Consider the following 20,602-nt stretch of genomic DNA (forward strand, 5'->3'; position numbering starts at 1 on the left):
ATCATAATCAAAGCGAAAGAGTGCGCGATGCTACTGCAGACCGAGAGCAAGCAAGAAAAAAAAAGTCCCTCCCCAAATTAGAGAGGCGCGTAGGTGTGAAGAGCGAGAGAGAGGCTGCGGCTCTTGCACCGGCTGCTCCAAAAATAAAAAAAATCGTGTGTGTTCCCCCCCTCCCTGCTCGGGGTGGGGAGGAAGAGCAGGAATTAAAAAAGAAGAGAGGGAGGGGGGGTTGTTGCAGCAGCAGCAGCAGCAGCAGGAAGAGAAGGAGATCCTCCCAGGAGACGGAAAAGGAAAGCAGGGGAGAGGAGGGCTGCTCTCCTCCTCCCCGCCCTACGCGATCCCGGCGGCGGCAGGAAGGGAAGGGGCGGCCAGGGGAGGAAGGAGGAGGAAAAGGAAAAGAGGGAGAGGGAGGGAGGGAGCTGCCTGCCTGGGCAGAGGGGGAGGGGCCCGCTGCTGCTGCTGGGCTGAGCGGCGGCAGGAGCGCTGGGGCCTTGGACACGTCGAGCCGCGGGAGGAAGGCGGAGAGGAGCCCGGGAGGGGAGCGCGGAGACGCCGGCGGCCCCCGAGCGCCCGGCCCGCTGGGCGAAGGAGAAGCAGAGCAAGCCGTGCACGGGGTCCAAGCGGGGAGAGAAAGAGGAGCAGCCGCCGCCGCCGAGACAAAGAGCGGAGCCCGCCGGGGAGAGCAGCCTGCTCCTTTCCGCCGCCTCCTGCCATTATTAATCCTCCGCCCGCGCGCCTGGCCCGGGGAGCCCCGACGCGCCCGGAGGAGCGGACCACCGGCGGGTCTCCCCTTCCTCCCGCCAAGCCAGGTAAGGCGAGAGCGAGCGAGCAAGAATATCGCCAGCCGCCATAAACTTGGAGGAGTTGAGGGGGGCGGGCTCGGGGGTTTGAAGCCCCCTCGGGGACCCCCTCTCCGCGCCCGTCCCGTGGCCGCGGGGCCTAGCAGGCGCGCCCCGTTGGGGATGCGGGGAGGGCGCACGGAGAGAAGGCAGCCTGCTTATGGACGGGCTGCCTCCGCCCTTCTCCTTCTCCCTTCGGTCTCTCTCCAGCGCCGGGTTTTGCGACGGCGGGGTGGGGGGGGAGGAAGAGGGGGGTGGGGGGGTTAAAAAAAGGATTCAACATTTTTATATTCCCCCCCCCGCTCTGATTTATAGATCACATAAATCAAGGGGTCGTGACGGAAAGGGAGGGACTTTTCGGGGGGTGGGGAAGCAGCTGCCTTCGCCTGCCCCCGCCCTCGGAACTATGGACGACTATTGTGGAATCCGGGGGAGAAATGGAAAAGGGTGCGTTTGGGAATAGGGGTTTTATTTCCACCCATGGGGGTGGGGGGGCAAGCTCAGGCATCTCGAAAGGAAGAAGGGACTAGGTTTCGGGTTTTGTTTTGTTTTGTTTTCAGACGGGGGGGGCAGAGAGGAGGAGGAAAGAAGAGGCGGGGTGGTCCAGACGGAGAAGTGCTGGGTGTTGCAAAGCACTGCGTGGGGCGGGGAGATGGGGGGGGGGGAATCTAGGTGTGTGTGTTTTTTTTGGGGGGGGGGGACGATGAGGCTGGAAGTAGAGGTGGGAGTTTACTCCCCACACATAGGAGATCATTTGCTGTTTGCAAAAAAAAGGGGGGCGAGGCACCAGGTCTAGCTTTTTTCTTTTTTTTTACTCCTTTGTGGACTGGAAGAAGTGAGGGAGCGGGACAGACGGATTAAATATATGGCAAGAGTGGTGGCTCTAGAGAAGTGCTGAAGGGGGGGCGCGGGGGAGCTGTTTTTTAAATAAAGAGAGAGAAGCAGTGGCTTATACTAGTTGATTACTATTTTTTTGTATCAGCAAGATTTTAAGCATAAAGTGGATGGATGTCTCAAGAGCATTATGTTACTCCCCGTATATGAAGAACAATACAGGGTGGTTGCAACAGAGCATTCTAAAGCTTCACATCTAGGTGACTAACCTGTGACCCTGCAGATGTCGCTAAACTATGACACCCATCATTTATTATTATTGGTCATGCTGGGTGGGGTTGATAGGAGTTTAGTTCAGCAACATCTGGAGGGCTTCAGGTTAGCCCCACCTTCTTTATTTAAGCACCACGATTAAGACACCCCTGCCTTTTGCTAAGTACTACTGCTACTTTTATTATTGTATGTAGATAGTCACTTAGTGCGTTTATAGTCAGTCCTGAAGCTTATCTACTTGCAGTAAGGCCTATAATTGTGCATAGGGTAGATTCAGCTGAGCTGTTTTGGGTGTAATGCTTACTACTTTCTTCTTCCATGTTACAATTGATGGATCATCTTAAAACACTGAAATCTGTATTCTTTGTTAGCTTTTACTTAGCGCCATTTCAGATTTTTGTGCAGAGGCAAGCTCAGGTACACTCTGCAGGAAGCTGCAGCCAATCCCTGACAAGTACACCTGTATGATATACATGTTTGCTACGTTCACATATTTAGGTGTATGCCAGTCTTGGGCAATAGCACCCTCTCAAAACATGGATTGAGAGGTGCAGGCATCAGTTTGCATTGTTGGGAGTTTGGCTCAGTCTAGGTTTTGTCTGTGGGTATGTATCAGGGATGGGCAGAGCTGAATATTCAAATTTTAGCTTTCAGGATTGTTATAATATTTTAACAGCTACTTTCCCTAACATTGAAGTACCTCAAAGGTGTTTCATAAATGGCCCTTCGTTCAAGTTGGACTTCTTGAAATCATATTGAAAGTGTTTTGGACCTGCTACACAAGGAATTAAAGTGAGGAAGACTGCAGAATTTGCTTGGAAGAAATTATAACCATACTATACTCCTTAATATGGACATTACTGGAATAGTTCTGCTTTGGTTTTCCCCACAGTGCCTCTGTCCAACATAGAGAAGATGATTTACTACTTCTCTAGAAAACAGGGGACCTTGGGATATATTCACGTGACTTAAATGATCATTATCTAACTGGATATCAGAGTAGTTAATATGTGTGTAAATAATAAAGCATAAAAGAGTGCACACTGCTTAGTCATCTTCACATAAATAGCCGACTCTGTTTACCTTCACTTATGTGAAAATAGCTTTGATGCTCTGTAGGGAACTTAAGGGTAAAGAGTTGGTATCTAAATCAGCCTTGATGGTTTTTACTATTAGCAATAGAACTCTGGAATCTTGGGTTTTTTAAAAAATTCTGACGTTGGAAATTTCATTTACTTTATGGTGGTATGTTCAGAAGATAAATTATGTCAGCAGATAAGTGTGATTTGCTATTGATTATTTTTATGCATTCATTCAGAGTCTTTATAAATCACTTTTTACACCCAAAGCATCATATATAAAAAGGTACAAGATAAATTGAGACACAGCAAATAGGGTGCAATTATTATGAGAAAATTGTTTTCCGAGGCATGCACATCATTTGCACACTTGAGAAAAGGCAGCAGTGAAAATCAGTTTGCAAGCCCCACTTAAAGGCCTGTACTTAAAAGGAGCCAGGCATAACCAGAAAGGAGCCCCATAACTCTGGAGCCATCACTGAGAAGGCCCTGTCTCTTATGCATGCCAATCTTTACATCAGCAAGACTTTTGGTATTGGTGTATGTGCAAGCTAACCTATTTCCAAATTGATTTAAAGGTTCATATGGGCACGTTGGGCTTGGAAACATAGCAGTAAACCTGTGGACTCTATGATGTCCACAAAGTCTCCCAACTCCTGTCCTCTCCATCAGGAGACCATCCCATTACAGTGCTAGGCTGAGATGTTTAAACCTCTTATGAGTGTACTTGCATGTGTGGTATGTAAGGTGCATGTTTTGCTGGCCATTTTGGCCATGATCACCCCTGGCGTGTGGCTGTTTGGAGGGCTGGTCAGCTTTGAATGCGGCCTTTGAGCTGAAGACAGTTTGCATCAGTTGCATTGCTTATTAGAGAGGTGGCAAACACAGGTGTCACACGTTCAGATGGCCCCCCAATAGCATCTGGATACCTACATTTTATAATGACCCGAGTTTCCAAACCTCCCAGACAGTCCTGCAACACAGGTAGTCCCATCTTGGAGGAGCTGATTGATGGGTAACTGAGATAGGCTTGGTGTACAAGCCTGCACTGGTAAAAGGCACATCTGGCCACTGCTTTATGTTTTCAGGAGTCTCTCTCTCTCTCTCCCTCTCCCCCCCCCCCCCAATATTTGGTTCTTCACTGCCCTATCCAGAACTGGTTTAATACCTCCCTATAGCAGGAGTAACCAGAGCCAGAGAAGGGGGTTTGCCACTGTGCCGATGGTGTCTCTTTACTTACTTCCATATTGGAGAATGGGGGCTGTTATTTTATACGAAAGCAAAGGGCCTACATTTTGAGGACTGGGTTGTGCCAAGCAGTCCTAAAAATATGTGCCTCGTAGCAGGTAACTTACCTGGCCCTTCTCCTACACATCCTGCCTGCCGTAACGAACATTTATTAAGAACTGTGCAAAACACTTTTGTTGGAAGTGAGGTCAAGGACAGCTGTTCTGCTTTAGGAGTGGGTGTGGTGTGATGAGTGAGGATGTAATCCAATGGTCATTGTGGATTTTGGAGGAAAGGAACTCTCCTCTCTTTGCTCTCCTCAGATATGATTTTGCTAGTTTAGTAAATAAGGGCATATGTTCAGTGCCATGTATTATTTTGAGTCTGTTTAATGTAGCTTTTATAAAGCATAGATCAGTTCACTTGGGTGTTTCGTTTGAGTTTTTAAGGATAAGGTAAAGGGACCCCTGACCATTAGGTCCAGTTGTGACCAACTCTGGGGTTGCAGCGCTATTCTCACTTTACTGGCCGAGGGAGCCGGCGTACAGCTTCTGGGTCATGTGGCCAGCATGACTAAGCCGCTTCTGGCGAACCAGAGCAGCGCACAGAAACGCTGTTTACCTTCCCGCTGGAGCGGTACCTATTTATCTACTTGCACTTTGTGCTTTTGAACTGCTAGGTTGGCAGGAGCAGGGACCGAGCAACAGGAGCTCACCCTGTCATGGGGATTCGAACCGCTGACCTTCTGATCAGCAAGTCCTAGGCTCTGTGGTTTAACCCACAGTGCCACCTGCGTCCCTTTTAAAGATATGTTCTAACTAAAAAGCACTTTTTAAGGAATTTGGTGTGATATTTGGAATACTTTACTAGGAAGGGGCATATGGCTGCAGCGGTGCCACACTTCATTAAAACCCATTTCACAGGCTTCTTATAACAAGTGCAGATGCATAGAATTAGGGGCTAAGGCACTCACCAATAGGTAACCAGATTGTGTACTCTGGAATAACTACATTGACTCCGAGGGACTTCTTTCACACCTTGTAGCTATACTGTATATGAACTTCAGATGTATATTGGTATGTGATGTTGGTTGTATTTTGTATTCTCTGTTGTGTGGAACGAATGCATTTTTTAAAAAGAAAAAGCTATGGCCTGTATATCGGGATTCATCAACTGACTTGAAAACAACTATTAAAAGTTGCTTCATTACGTTGTTTTGAAGCATGGTTTCTTTTCCAAATTTGTTTCTGTTAACTCACTTAAATTCATTAGTTCTCAATGATCCGTTGAAATGCTGTTTTTTATATATAGCCTCTAGTTGGTTACCGAACATTAGGTAATGCTTTGCAAGACATTGTCCTAGGCTACTTTTGCTCAATGATTTATTAAGCTAACAATCTAGCACAGGTTTTTGTAGAAGGGAAATCATTTCTTCCAGCAGCATACCTTTTTTATATTACAAGTGCAACCCCATGCACGCTTACTTGAAATCAGTAGGACTTACAAGTAAATTATATTTAGGACGGGTGACTGTAAAATAATAGCTACTTTACTCAAAACAATATGGAATTCATTATAAGCCATTTGAGCAGGTACCATAGTATTTCTTTGTTCTCCATCTAGACACTCTTTGGTATTGATTGTTATTAAAAGGCAATGAATTGTAGTAATAGTACTATTTGATGGTTTTAATGTGGTATGGGCTGGTGAGCATCTTCATGAGCAGAAGATTGAAAAGGAGATAAGTTTTAAGGATAATCGGACAACAATTTGGAACTGGTAAATAATGGTTTGAAGCTTGGCGATGGAGAATAGTGCCAAGAATAATGGAAATTACTGCTAAGAGTAATGAATAGTATTGAAAAATGCTAGTAAATAGGTGATGGATGGGATGGGGAAAATGTTCTGTAGAACAAGAAATGAATACAAAATTAACAGAAGTATAAATATTAAAAAAATGAATGGAAATAAAGCAAGAACGCTATGCTACTGACCTAGCCAGAGCTGAAACTTTTGAATCTTAAGGAGGTGCCTCACATGACATTTTTTCTACTGTGTAGTTAATTTCTAAACAGTTTGCATCTTCACTTGAGCAGTTTGCTATAATGCTTTTCTGGAAATGGGGGGGGGGGAGGATTCAAGGAAACTGATGTCCACAGAGGATTCTCAACCTATGTTCTCAAAACAAAATAAATGCTGTTAAAAGTGATTGTGTATCTGCTTAGATTTCTTTGCCTAAAGATTGCATTTTTTCCAATGAGCAGATTATGGCCTGGTTTGCGCATAACAGTAAGCCACAGTTAAACTATGGCATTCCAGGAATAAGCAAGCTTGCTTGTGCACACTGCTCAAATCGCACGGGACCCCTCTCCCTTTGCCACAGTGGGAACAGACAATCCAGGATGTTCCTTATTTCGTGAAAACCAGCGCTTCGGGTTTGTTTCTCTGCAAACCATGAGAATAAGCCTGGAATAAACCATGGTTTACTTTTGTTACCTTCTTTGGATTTGAGAGAAACAAACTGTAGAGCTGGATTACGCGACATTAATCCAGCACTCTGGTTTATGTCCCCCTGAGGGAGGAAGTGTTGGATGCGATTTCAGCAGTATGAGGAGTCTGTACCTTCAGTTTGTCCCAGTAAACCATAGTTTGGCTGGCCTTGTTGCATAAACCATAGTTTGGCTGGCTGTGTTGCATGAACCAGGCCATTGTGACAGAAACTTATTTTTCCTATGAAGGTAAAAGCTTGGTATTATGTGGCAAAATTGTTTTCGTGTTAAAGAAAACCTGCATTGTTAGGGAGGCAATTATGTTGCGGGGAGAGGGGGAACTGTCTACAAAAGTCTTCCATGTGGGAATGTATTTCTCAAAACTTCTTGTTGCAGTAAGTGCTTATGCTATTTAAGGAATTTATTGCTTGAACTAGCAAAATCAGTTTTGAACATACTTGTTGTGGTTTGCTTTAGTTTCTACAGTGTTTTAAATACTTTCAACAATGGGTTTGAAAGGCCAGCATAGCACTGTTGAGAAGCCCTGGATAGAATTTATGCATGTTTCTGCAAGCCAGAGGTAAACCTGATGTGGCCCAATTTAGATAAATAGGAGTCAAGCGCTTGAGCTCTCCTGATCTGAGTGATTACAGCACCCATGGTCTGTATTGAAATACCTCAACCGTATACAGGTTACTCCCAGGTACGTGTGTCTTGGACTGCAGCCTTAGAATACTTTCAGAGTTAGTAGGCATGAACCGAGGAATGAGCATCCATTTTGTGTATTCTACTCACCCAGATTCGCTTGCAGATTTAATTAATTACATTTAATCATCTTGTCATGCACTGCATTATTCTCTAGTGTTTTACAGTAAACCTAAACAGATAACTTTTCTTTGGATTCAGTCTATGCTTTACGTGTTGCATTGCGATAATCTTGCCGTCTTACAGAAGATACAAAGTATTGGATTTTCTACTTTTATCAAAATAATAGACAGCTAATTGGAGCAAAACATTAAAATCAGGATTAGAAAATACTACAAATTTTATGTGTCGGAGCTAGGGTTTAGAAGACAAAACTGAACACGGAAGAAACAGATTTCCAGGTGCCCAGATGATGAGAGATTTTTTAGTTTTTTGAAGCCCTACTCAAAATTTATACAGAGATGGCTCACAAGGCTTAGGTGCTTTAAACAAAGTAGTGCACACTTCAAATTGGCGTGTTCGGTGAAGGAGTCTCCCCCAGTGTAACAACACTACTTTTATTTGAATTGTAAAGGTAGTACAGTGGTACCTCGGTTCTCGAACATAATCCGTTCCAGAAGACCGAGTTCCGAAACGTCCGAAAACTGAAGCGCAAAGGGCTGCCTGCAAATTCAATTTGACGCCATTCGAATTCCGAGGAGTGTTCGAAAATGGAAGCATTTATTTCCGGGTTTTTGGCGTTTGGGTTCCGAAACATTCATCAACAGAGATGTTTGAGAACCGAGGTACCACTGTATAATGCATACTCACCAAGACTTTCTGGTCTTTACCCAAAGGTGATGCCTCTAAGTAGACTGAATGTGGTTCCAGCCCACCTCCTCCTGCTTTTCTCAGCCAATCACTTCACTCTACCCTCCTCCCATACCAAGTGAGAGCAGAGAAGAAAAGTGAGCACTGGGTCGGTTAGCTCAAACCTTGCTTAATTCTTCGAAACGCATGGGTGCTGCCTCTTGCAGAAGACCCGGTAATCCTAAAATGTCCCCAATTCATTTGGATGCATTTTCCATTCAGTATTGTTGAAACAAAGGGTACTGTTTCTCCAGTGACGAGTTTATTACATTTCTGTCCCACTTTTCTGCAGGGACCTTTATTTTCTTACAATAAGACAGCACCTCTGGTTCTTCTTCTCCCCGCTTGCCTCCGCCCATTTATCCTCAGAACATCAAACCTTATGTACAGTTTAATATGACGCATGGGAACAGCCAATCAACCAACATAAGCTCGAAGCAATCAGGGAAGCAAAACGTATGCATAACTGAATAAAACGGCGTGCTAGAATAAATTTGCAGCTTTGCATATGCTAAGAATTTGTCTGATTCTGTTAGTAACAATATTTCCTGCCCCCCTTGCTGAATAATTCCTTTGTGGTACATTTTTGTGATATTTAGGTACTGTATCTGGTGGTCTATAAAATACTGTTCTAAGTGGTTCTGAAATTTTAACTAATTCGTTTACTTGTAGGTTGTTATGGTTAATGTCAGTACAGTTGTACCTTGGATTTCAAACGCCTTGGCTCCTGAACAAATGGGCTACTGAACGACCGAAACCCAGAAGTGACTGTTCCACTTTTTGAACATTTTTTTGGAAGCCAAACAGCCAACGGGGCTTCCGATTGGTTGCAGGAGCTTCCTGCAGCCAATCAGAAGCTCCACTTTGGTTTCTGAACCTTTTCAGAAGTTGAACGGACTTCAAGAATGGATTCCATTCAACTTCCAAGGTACGACTGTATTAACTTTTGAGGAGTATTTTAGTCTGTTGATGAATTACTGCCCGAAAGTTTACTCTTATTAAGTATGGCTAAGCAAGGATCCCAAGAGTGTTCTTCTGTATATATTTGAAAGAGTGTTGATAAATTTATATCAGCAGGTATAAATCTATAGGCTGAAATGTCAAATAAAAGTAAAATAAGGTACTTTTCAGTACTATTAACACGCTAATTACCAGCTAAAAGATCCAATGAACTCTCAAGTTAATCTGTGGTACTGTTAACAGTTGAAACTTTGCAGTTGATTAGTAGAGAATCATCTTCATAGTTAGCCAGGAAATGATCCAGAATTAGAAGTTAGAGAAGACTATGTTCTAGCCTGACAGCTGAGCATGGCAATACATTTTGTTCTCTTCACCACCTACACTTATTATGTTTGGAGGAGATTGGGGGGGGTGTAATCATGTCTATTGGCTTTGTAATCAGTTCAAATGCCTCCATCTTAAATACACTTCGGAAATCTTAACCCCAAAGTTGAAATGGATGGGAAAGTTTGAGAGATTTCCTGATCAAGCCTTGTTTTTATCAGAAGGTAAAATAGAATGTGCACAAAGGTACACAATGGCTGCTTTGTGCTAGTGGGAAACACTTGCACTCACGCTCCTTGCACCTCCTGAAAGTTGTGGCAGTATGGGACATTGTAAGGTGCTTTCGTAGGTAGGGGAGGATTGGTGAAATTGGTTGCCCCACTTTGAGTGATTGGTGGCTAGCCTAGCCCAAAGCCAACCCAATGTTGTATCCAATGAGCCTGATTTGCTGATGGAACGATAGGTTGTTCAGTGAACTATCTACAAAATTAGAGAAAAATAGAAAAGTTTGATAATAGGGGTATATGTCAGCTGAAGGGGACTTCCATGCTTTTTAAAATGGGAGTTGCTGCTATGGACTAATACAGGTACAATATTCCTCTATAGAAGCACAATAAAAGCAAGTGGACTCAGGTGCTACTAATATAGCATTCATAGACATACTTCAAATGATCCCTTAGTTAGACCAAGGGGTGTATTTTTATTTTATTTTAAGTATAAACTGTCGTTAGCACTAATGCAAATTCCTAGTCATGATATGTGTGTGAATCAGATAGAAGCCTTCTAAAAAGCTTTGCTCCTTATAAAATGTTGAGCAGAGAGAAGAATTATTCAAGATGAATAATAGTCCATATGTCACAGGGAAGATTGGGTTTAGTGTGGAAGACCCGTCTGATGGGTTGGGGTTTTGAGAAAAAGCAGCTCAAAATAAGGCAGTCTTTATTGCAACAGAATTATTAGGGTAAGTTAGAAGAATTATCTTTCATTAGAGCCAAATATACCAACGTTCACTGAACTGGGGAGTTACACTGAACTCTACTTCAAGCCTGAATATTTAAAGTACAATTTTAAATATCAGGAATTTTTATTTCTGGGGGATCCTACTGCTGATAGTGCTTATAACCGTCCTGAGGAACACCTTTATTTTATTTTATTTACATTTCCTCTGCTCCCTTAAAATCTAGACTGAGAGACAGACAGAGCGTTTTCTGTAGCACAGATCCTTGCATGTTTATTGTTGTTATGTATTTTCTCAATTAACAGAGTCTGAAATTGCAACACTTAGCATGTGGGGGTTCACAAAACATTTTTGAGGTGAGAAAGGGGTCTTTGTACTCATAAAGATTGGGAACCACTGATCTAGGGAGAAATGTAGGAATAATTTCTCAGCAGACGTTTTTCTGCATTGCCTTCATCATTTATTTTTGCTTGCTTGTGTTTTGTTTTTATTTTCTGCTTAAAAGCTGCAATTTATCCTTTCTATTATTTCCTCCTCAGATCTGCACTGTTGCTGCAACTATTTCCCAAAGCACACCTATTTTAGGAACTGCCTTTATTTTTACACGGAAGTGCAACTTGGATTTTCACCTTCCCAAGTTACAATATGTTCCTGGCAGATAGCTTAATCTTACTGCTGTTTTTACGGCTTACTTCTGTTTGTAGGTGCTTTTTTGCACAGCCCTTTAAGGCAAGACTAGGCAGGACAAGTCCAAGTACTTGCAAACGGCTCCCAAGAAATCCTTTGGGGTGCTGTGATTTGTGCCTGGACTAGTTCTTTAACAGAAGAATGATCCTTCGAATGAATGAATGAATGGCAGAGCTTTGGTTAATAAAAAGTACCATCTGAACACAGCCCTCATAAAGCTGCTTGAAGGTTGTCTTGAAGGTTGAGTTAGCCCCCTCAACGGTTGTTGTGCCACTACCATTGTCATCCCATTTTAAGGGAAGGAGAAAGAGGGTAATATATGCATAGAACAATATATACAGCAAGAGCTAAATGGGATTGGTGCTGCAATTTAGGGGTTAAAAGTGGATTCTGAATCTGAAATGGTTTGAGACTTCTTTCCCATGTAGCCATAAGTCTGGACCCAGCCAGGACGCTGGAAGAAAGACTTCCGGTTGCATAGGAAGAATCATGAGTGGTTCTTTTCTCCCCCTCCCTGCCTGATTAAATCATTCAACTACAGCCCTCATCCCTGTGTGGAATCACACCAAAGGGAAGCAGCACCTGATGCTGTTGCTAGTCTGTGCAAATGGACATCAGAATACTTTGTTTGCATATACAGTGGTACCTCTGGTTGTGAACGGGATCCGTTCTGGAGCCCTGTTCGCAACCTGAGAGGAACGCAACGCGCATCTGCACACATGCGGGTTGCAATTTGCTGCTTCTGCGCATGCTCTTGATGTCATTTTGCACGCATGTGCAAGCGGCGAAACCCGGAAGTAACCCTGTCCGGTACTCCCGGGTCACCGCAGGACACAACCTGAAAAGGCGTACAGTGGTACCTCGGGTTACATACGCTTCAGGTTACAGACTCTGCTAACCCAGAACTAGTACTGCAGGTTAAGAACTTTGCTTCAGGTTGAGAACAGAAATTGTGCTCCGGCGGTGTGGCAGCAGCAGGAGGCCCCCTTAGCTAAAGTGGTGCTTCAGGTTAAGAACAGTTTCAGGTTAAGAACGGACCTCCGGAACGAATTAAGTACTTAACCTGAGGTAACACTGTAACCTGAATTAAACAAAACAAGAGGTATGAATGTACTGTTAGATATGCTGTATAAGTGCTAATGTAAAATGTGAAAGATTGTAGTATAAGGCAGACAGTCTTTATTGCCATGTGTACATACCTGCATTGCGTTGCTGACCCGTCACACAGTGAGGTTTTCTATCTTAGGTTCCCCTAGATTTTATATTCATGCTGCAACCTTAAACTGCAGTCGTACCTTGGTTTCCGAACAGCTTAGTTATCTAACGTTTTAGCCCCCGAACGCCGCAAACTGTTCCGGTTTGCGAACTGTTTTTGGAAGCCAAACGTCCGACGGGGCTTCCATGGCTTCTGGTTGGCTGCAAGGGCTTCCTGCAGCCAATCAGAAGCCGCACTTTAGTTTCTGAATGTTTTGGAAGTCGAGCAGACTTCCAGAACGGATTCCATTAGATTTCCAAGGTACGACTATATTTGCAAAAGGACCTGGCTCCCACAGTACTTCCTACATTTTGAGCCCTGCGTAGATCCTTTGGGCTTTGGGCATCAAGAGCAAAGGCCACAGTGGGCCTAAAGGCAAGCCTAGATTTTTCCTTGTTGGCTCTCAGACAGTGACTCAGCAGTGGCTCAGAGACAGGAGGAGGTGACAGAAAGTATACAAGGCTATCGGTCTGCCCTGGACCTTTGTTGGGTCTTCAGACCTCCTGCTCTCATGCCATGAACAATTTCATGAAAAGTCAGTAGTTGACTAAACTAGCTTACGACAGAGGGGATTTAAGTTCTAGTGGCATGTCTATTCCCCCCACCCCACCCCAGTTCCAATATTGCAGCCTTTCTCAACCTGTGGGTCCCCAGATGTTGTTGAACTACAACTCCCATCACCCCTAGCTAGCAAGGCCAGAGCTCAGGGATGATGGGAGTTGTAGTCCAACAACATTTGGGGACCCACAGGTTGAGAACCACTGCAATATTGTGTTTAGACCTCTAGAATGTATTCTGTTGAGATTAACTGTTGAGATTAACAATGGATATTTTGTGAAGCAATACATTTTCATGTATAGCTAACAGCGACGAGTTTAATAATACACCAAAAGCCACATTCCTCTATGCTGCTGTTGTTAAAATGCAGCGATGTATCATTTCTCTTAACTACAGTCAAAACATTTTCCTGGCAAATGTCCAAGGATAAACAGCAGAAGTCAATAACCAAAGTCTTCAGCTGTGGGGGAAAGTTTATCCTGCTTAAAGTGTGTATAGGCCTCTGAAATGTGTTACTTTTAATTAAGCGAAGGACAAAACTCCATTCTCGAACAGTATCACAAGCAGTAAGGGACGGATACTTTAGCCATTGAAGGGGTCTTAAGTTGACTGTTTAGCCAATTTGCTTTTTAAAAACAAAAAACAAACTTATTGCACATCTGTTGAGTAGAGATATGAAATCCTGGGAAATAAACTCTGGGAACATTCAAGGAGGGAAATGGTCCTTACTCATTTGTGTTTCTTCTCAGAATTATTTGAAAAATTGGAAGTTTGGGGGAACACTTAAAAACCTTTTGAAATATATATTTTTAGAATGAGTGCAATGTTTTTAAACACTTTTTAAAATGTAAAATACTCCATGGCATTAGAGAATCACAATACTGGCATATAGCTAACTAGTCAAAGATGCATTTCTGTACCTAAAGGGTCCTGCCCTCTTCCTGACAGGAGTATAAAATGCCGTCATCGCACATGAAGTGCCTATTGCCTTTTTCTAGTGACTTTTGATCTAGTTTGTAGATGCTGGAAGCAAATAGCCTGCTTTGGCTTTCCTGTTGACCTACCTCTTCCTGGTTGACCTTTTTCATGTCTCCTAATCACCCTCCTACACCTTGGGAGTCAATCAGGTTATTGCCCTGCCTTGCTGGGTAATAAAAAGGTCAGAAGAAAGCAGGGCAGAAACTGCAGAAATTCTCCTTATGGGTGGCAAAACCTCAGAGGAAAAAATTCAACCATTTGGGTGACTTGTACAAGGAAGTGGAGCACAACTGGGTATATTCACAAGTTTGTTGGTATGAAACAAAGTCATTTATGGTTTTAAATAGGCCAAATGGTACCATTTTATATTTTAATTAAGTTAAAAGCGGTGCATTTCATTTGTTCGAGCAACTAATAAAGTTTCGTTTGGATAAGGAAGTAAATATTGCACATATCTCCCCCACTACCCATTTTGTGTGTGTCCTCCCTCCCAACGTAATGTGGTGGGGAAATATGGGAAAACGAGTTTTTCTCCACAGCTTTAAATGTTTCTGGAGATCTTTACGTTTCTACTATTAAGATGTGATTCTATCTTCCATTTTCCCATCTAGCGCTGGGTGACCTTGGGCTAGTCACACTTCTCTGAAGTCTCTCAGCCCCACTCACCTCACAGAGTGTTTGTTGTGGGGGAGGAAGGGAAAGGAGAATGTTAGCCGCTTTGAGACTCCTTAAGGGGAGTGAAAGGCGGGATATCAAATCCAAACTCCTCTTCTTCTTCTTCTTCTTCTTCTTCTTCTTCTTCTTCTTCTTCTTCTTCTTCTTCTTCTTCTCCTTCTTCTTCTTCTTCCTTCTTTTTTCTCCCATCATCCACCAAAATCAATTTGGACTTCTTTAACGTTCAAGTAGATTGTGCCAGTTTGTCACTTAACAAATATTACTTATAAAATTTGGCAATCCCACATGTTCAGGATGGGATAGAGAGATACTTGGAATTTGTCCTTTGACAAATGATCTAGAGAAGGAACAAATGCAAATGATCAATTATTTTGGTTCACAACAAATAGTGAGCAGCGCAGAGATTATCTTTAGGTGTGACTGTCCGCCTTACCATATGGAGCAAAACAGCTGCGTTCTGCAGCAAAGATAAGAAAATTTCCTTCTATTTTTATACTGTTCATTGGGGAAATGTGTGTGTATATGATTGGGAGAAGATGGCGGGAGGGAGAGAAAGCTGTTAGCAATCTTAGCTCTTCCCTTTTTAAACAGTGGCAGTGCTCTTGACTTCCCCAAACATCACATACTCAAGTTTTAGGCTTGCTCTTTTTGGTGTAGTGCTCTTAAACACCAAGACAGCAGCATAGAATGGGGGGAATACAAAACCTATTTTTAGTGGCTGTGGGTTAAACCACAGAGCCTAGGACTTGCCGATCAGAAGGTCGGCGGTTTGAATCCCTGCGGCGGGGTGAGCTCCCATTGCTCGGTCCCTGCTCCTGCCAACCTAGCAGTTCAAAAGCACGTCAAAGTGCAAGTAGATAAATAGGTACCGCTCCGGCAGGAAGGTAAACAGCATTTCCGTGCACTTCTCTGGTTCGCCAGAAGCAGCTTAGTCATGCTGGCTACATGACCCGGAAGCTGTACACCGGTTCCCTTGGCCAATAAAGCAAGATGAGAGCCACAACCCCAGAGTCGTCCACGACTGGACCTAGTGGTCAGGGGTCCCTTTACCTATACCTTTACCACAAGCAACAGCAGAGTTTTGAGTGGTTTTATTTTGCTTAATTTTATTGCATTGGTGGTTTGTGGGTTAATGGTTTATGTAACTTTAAATTTCTTTATATACCACCCTGATATCTATTTTTAGATGATGGGTGGTTTATTTATTTTTATTTTTAAAAAAGAAATACATATAATGGAGATTTGTGCGATTAGCAAGTTGGTGCCTTTTGTCTGGAGTGAGGATAATTTACCTGAGGGCTGGCTTTTTTTGGTGCCATCCCCTTTGCAACTGTAATATGCGTTACAGATAGGTGTATCTGAAGAAGTGTGCATGCACACGAAAGCTCATACCAAGAACTAACTTAGTTGGTGCTACTGAAAGGAATTTTTTTTGTTTTGTAATATGCGTGTTAGTCCCAAAGTTATGCTGAACTTGGAGGATCACCTGACCTGAATGATGAGACTAAAGAACCAAGTTAGTAATTGAAACTGAATCTTTTCAATAACCTGAGGCCTTGTTACATTAATTTACTGTGCTGATCGGAGTAATATGAGCACTCGAGTGTCAAATCTGAAGAACTCTGCTACAGCAGATCTCTCTTCAGGATTCCCTGATGCCTGTCATTTAGATGCCGTCAAATGTGTGCACTTCATGATGAGGGCTCTCTTTGTGAAATTCCTGTCTGTAGAAAAATTCCATTCTGAAGCCCTAACTAATGGTATGTAATTTGATTGCCACTTATTGATTATTGTAGAAAATATTAAGTTGATCAAGGATTGTTTCACTTCATCATGAATCCCTTGCCTGCCTTGGGAGTAAAAGTATAAATTACTGTGCCGATAAGAGGTTTCATCTCAGTCCCTGTTCCCCCGCCCCCCAAATTCTTTATTTCTTGAAAATCGAATTTAAAATTGAATTCTGGATATATATTTTTCCTGTAAAGCCTCAGCCACTGTTAAAACATGTACCTCCAGCACAGAGAAATGCTGCTTCTTTTTGCCCAGTGTTTAAGTATGCATGAAAATTGATTAATAAGGTAGGCTCTTCACATACTTTTTAAAAATAAAAAATCGGGCCCTTGTATTTGTATTTACCGGTGGATTAATTAAAGTTCCCCATCCCAAGGCGCTTTATTTAACTTGGGTTTTGAACCACCATGGCCTTGTGCTGCTATTTGCGTGTGCAAAATGTCCACGTAAATAATGAAACTTGATATCACTTGGTATCATTTTATGCATCTTTGATATTTACTTTGTACGGTTCACATCTGTGTACAGTGACGGCCCTGTATAAATGCCACATTATTGGAATTGCGTACTTGTTTAAAATAGGTTGGGCAAATACATTCAAGATAAAAACTGGAGGTGATTTTCCAGTAATACTGAAAAGGCCTGCCACAAGGTAGGTGTTTAGTGCGAATTCGTTTTGCCCTCTCCCCTCCAAAAAAAAAGTATTGTGAAAGTTGTTCCTAAATTTAGACAAGCAAGGAGATTGTGTTCCAATTAGGCAGTCAATTGAAAATGATAGATACTGCAGATAAGAGCTTTCGGTAGTGCATAGGTTGCTCTCTGGGTGGTGAGTTCCACTCCACAGTGTTCAGGTTATATAAATATTTTAATGACTTTTTTCATCCTTTACATCAAAACGAATGCTGCTTCCACCTTTTCGTTTCTCTCTTCCCTTCCCCCACTCAGTAACAGAGCTGTGATCTATTTACAGTAAATTGTCAGTACATTGTTGCTCCAGCTGTTTGTGGAGCTTGTTTTGCCTTTTAATTTCTTAGTATGTCATTGTCTTTCATATTTAAACCTCATTTCTCTTTGGTCTCAAAGCATAAACTATTTTTCACTGTGCTTTCTGTGCAGCCTTTTTTGCGGGAGTAACAAAGCTGCTCCGAAATGACAGATACCGGGAAGAAACGAACATTTTAACAAGCCTGCTTAGCTGAGAAGAAGATAAAATGATTGTATCACCTGATAGGCCTTAGGGATAAAAATGCAGATGCTAAGCCACTTGTTTTGATTGGTTAAAATCAGGAACAAGAAATCCTCTCCTCCCATGTTGATGTGAGTAAATATGGATTCCAGAAATTCTTGGAAGGATCAGAGAACTTAGAGATGTATGCCATTCACAATCTGGCCAGCATTTACCCTTCTATCCCAGGAAGAATCTATAGAAATCCAAATTCCTTTAAAGCTATGTCAATATTTCATCTTCATAACGTTCACTTTCACAGTCCATTACATGGAGGATTTCTTGTGGGAACAGATTGAACTAGGATGGCTGACCATAGTATTGGCTCCCTTCATCTGTGTATGCACTAAGGAGTAGCTGCTTTTTAAGTTACTTATAGCTGACAAAACTTCTCTCACCAGTGAAATGTACGGTGCTGGCTATGTGCTCCCATTAAATCTTTACAGCTTCTTTTTGAACCGTTCATGTATGTCAGGGGTGGCTAACCTTTTAGGCTCCGTGGCCCAGATTGGTCTTGTGGTTAAAATTTATGACAGTGGATCTGGGCTGCCCACCTGTCAAACAACCTGGCGTTGAAGCAGCGTCAGGTACAATGCAGTTTGCAAGGTCCTTCTTAAAGGCAGTGTCACCCCCTTCATTTTAGCAGGGGATTTCATGCAAAACGTTTCCTGAATCATGAAGGGGTTTGCATGAAGTCCTGCCAAACTAAAGATTTAACTCCCTGCTCATCACCTTAAATCCTGCAGATATGGTTGTGTGCCTTTGCTCCCTGCTGAGAATAGGCAAACAGTCAAGATTGGGCTTAACCCCACCCCCTGCTATTGGCTGACGTCGCAAGTGATGTCACTTGATGGGCAGGTGGACATTGTTTGGAGAAGATGGCCTCATTGGCCAACAGGGACCCCTTGGCAAGCCAAGATTGCCCCACAGGCCAGAGGTTCTTACCCCCCCCCCCCCCGGTGTATGCGTTGGTACAAGCTAAGCTAGTCCTTTTCACTTTCAGTTCATAGGGCTGCAGAAAGTTTATGTGTAAGGGCCTAACCCGTTGTTATATGAGCCTCATGGCTGCCACTGAAAACAGCAGTCCCCTATTGCCATTATCATCTCTATTCTGGTAATGTCGAATATTTTTTGGCAAAGCATTTGAAGGGTTTTACCTCAGGAAAACATTCTATTTCGTTAAAAACAAAAACCACTCCTCCCAACTTGAAAATGAGCACAGAGCAAGGGTTTGAACTTCATATGGACCATTACAGTGAGAACACATGCCACAAACTCCTTAATACTAGGCCAGACTATTTGGCCATATCAGCCAATAACGTCTCTTCCAACTGGAAGTGGCATGGCAGGATCTTGTGTTACTTGCTACTTGATGCTTTAAAAAACAAAACTGGAGACACCAAGGATTTGACCCTTTGAGAAAACTGATGCACAGCATGTGCTCTACCACTGCTCTGTGGTCCATCCCTTGAGATTTGAACCACATATTTAGAGTGGAATCTTGAGCATGTGTATAATTTTCAATCTGGTATTTCTGGCTTCAATGAATACATACGTTGGTTCAACCTTTTCAGTTTCCCAGATGGCACGATCATCCTGCCCCATGCACTGTTCCGGTGTTTCTCATAGCGCATCCCACACTCCGAGCCAATTTCAGTGGGAAAGGGAGAGTGGCTCAGGCTTCCACCAGTGGGACTGAATTCTGCCCATTGCATTTCCTCTCCCTGCCTTGTAAAACTGGTGTGGGTTTTGAACTTGAAGCACACATTGTTTTCCGGATTGCATTCTGGTATCTTGATGTTCATTGTTGTCATAACTAAACAAGCAAACGAAATGGAACGATAGTTTGCCTGGTTTAACCAAAGGTCTCTTTTTGCTTGGTCAGCAGGACATATCATGATGCCTTTTTGCAAATTTCCCCTCCCCAGCAAGTCATGTTGTGTGTTTGTGAGTTACTAGGCTGCTGGGGTAGGGACGCGGGTGGCGCTGTGGTCTAAACCACAGAGCCTAGGGTTTGCCGATCAGAAGGTTGGCTGTTCGAATCCTCGCAACAGGGTGAGCTCCCATTGCTCGGTCCCAGCTCCTGCCCACCTAGCAGTTCAAAAGCACATCAAAGTGCAAGTAGATAAATAGGTACTGCTCCGGCGGGAAGGTAAATGGCGTTTCCGTGGGTTGCTCTGGTTCGCCAGAAGCGGCTTAGTCATGCTGGCCACATGACCTGGAAGCTGTCTGTGGACAAATGCTGCCTCCCTTGGCCTATAGAGCGAGATGAGCGCCGCTACCCCAGAGTCGTCTGCGACTGAACCTAATGGTCAGGGGTACCTTTACGTTTAGCTTACTGGGGTAGAAAGAGATGTAGGGTTACTGCTTTCAGAAGTAACTATACTGCTCAGCAGAGCAGCCTAATCCTGGGGCCGTTGTGTAGGGGTTGGTTAGATACAGAATTTAGTGTCTGGTGTTCGTTCATTTCTGCTATGCCCCTGGGCTACTATTCTGCTTGCTAGGAATTTGGTATTATCGCATATCACAATAAAAGCAAAACATGTAATGGAATTTTAAGAAGATAAAACACCTAGGACATATGCTGACTCCAGAGCCAGATAAGATTTCATTCTATAACGCTTTAATTAATCTCAGAATGTTGCTGTCTCTTTAGATTCAGGGGGTGATTTATAAGCTGTTTTTAAATAAAATATTCAAAACAATTTGCCTTTTTCTGAGCTTTTTATATCATCATGATTATTTTGCTCTGGGGGGGCAAGGCAAGTTCGAGACTCAGGAATTCTGCCTGAGGATTCAGTTTTTTGGGGGGTTGGGGTCGGAACTGCTATGCAGAAATGAATAGTAGTGGTGGTGGGTGAAGGCTTTCTCACGGACTTGACTTTCCCTAAGTGAA

The 20,602-nt window shown here is 43.2% G+C and overlaps 1 protein-coding gene across 2 annotated transcripts in view; it reads left to right on the forward strand.

Moving 5' to 3' along the window:
- Positions 1-668: 668 nt before the first annotated feature.
- NCK2 (NCK adaptor protein 2) overlaps positions 669-20,602 on the forward strand; it is a 73,982-nt gene continuing 54,048 nt past the window's right edge. For both annotated transcript variants that reach the window (XM_028727968.2, XM_028727969.2), the window contains exon 1: positions 669-809. The gene's annotated coding sequence lies outside the window, so the exon portion shown is untranslated. The remainder of the gene's footprint in view (positions 810-20,602) is intronic.

The sequence above is a fragment of the Podarcis muralis genome, chromosome 4 (assembly GCF_964188315.1).
Source record: "Podarcis muralis chromosome 4, rPodMur119.hap1.1, whole genome shotgun sequence".
In the NCBI taxonomy this organism is placed as follows: Eukaryota; Metazoa; Chordata; class Lepidosauria; order Squamata; family Lacertidae; genus Podarcis; species Podarcis muralis.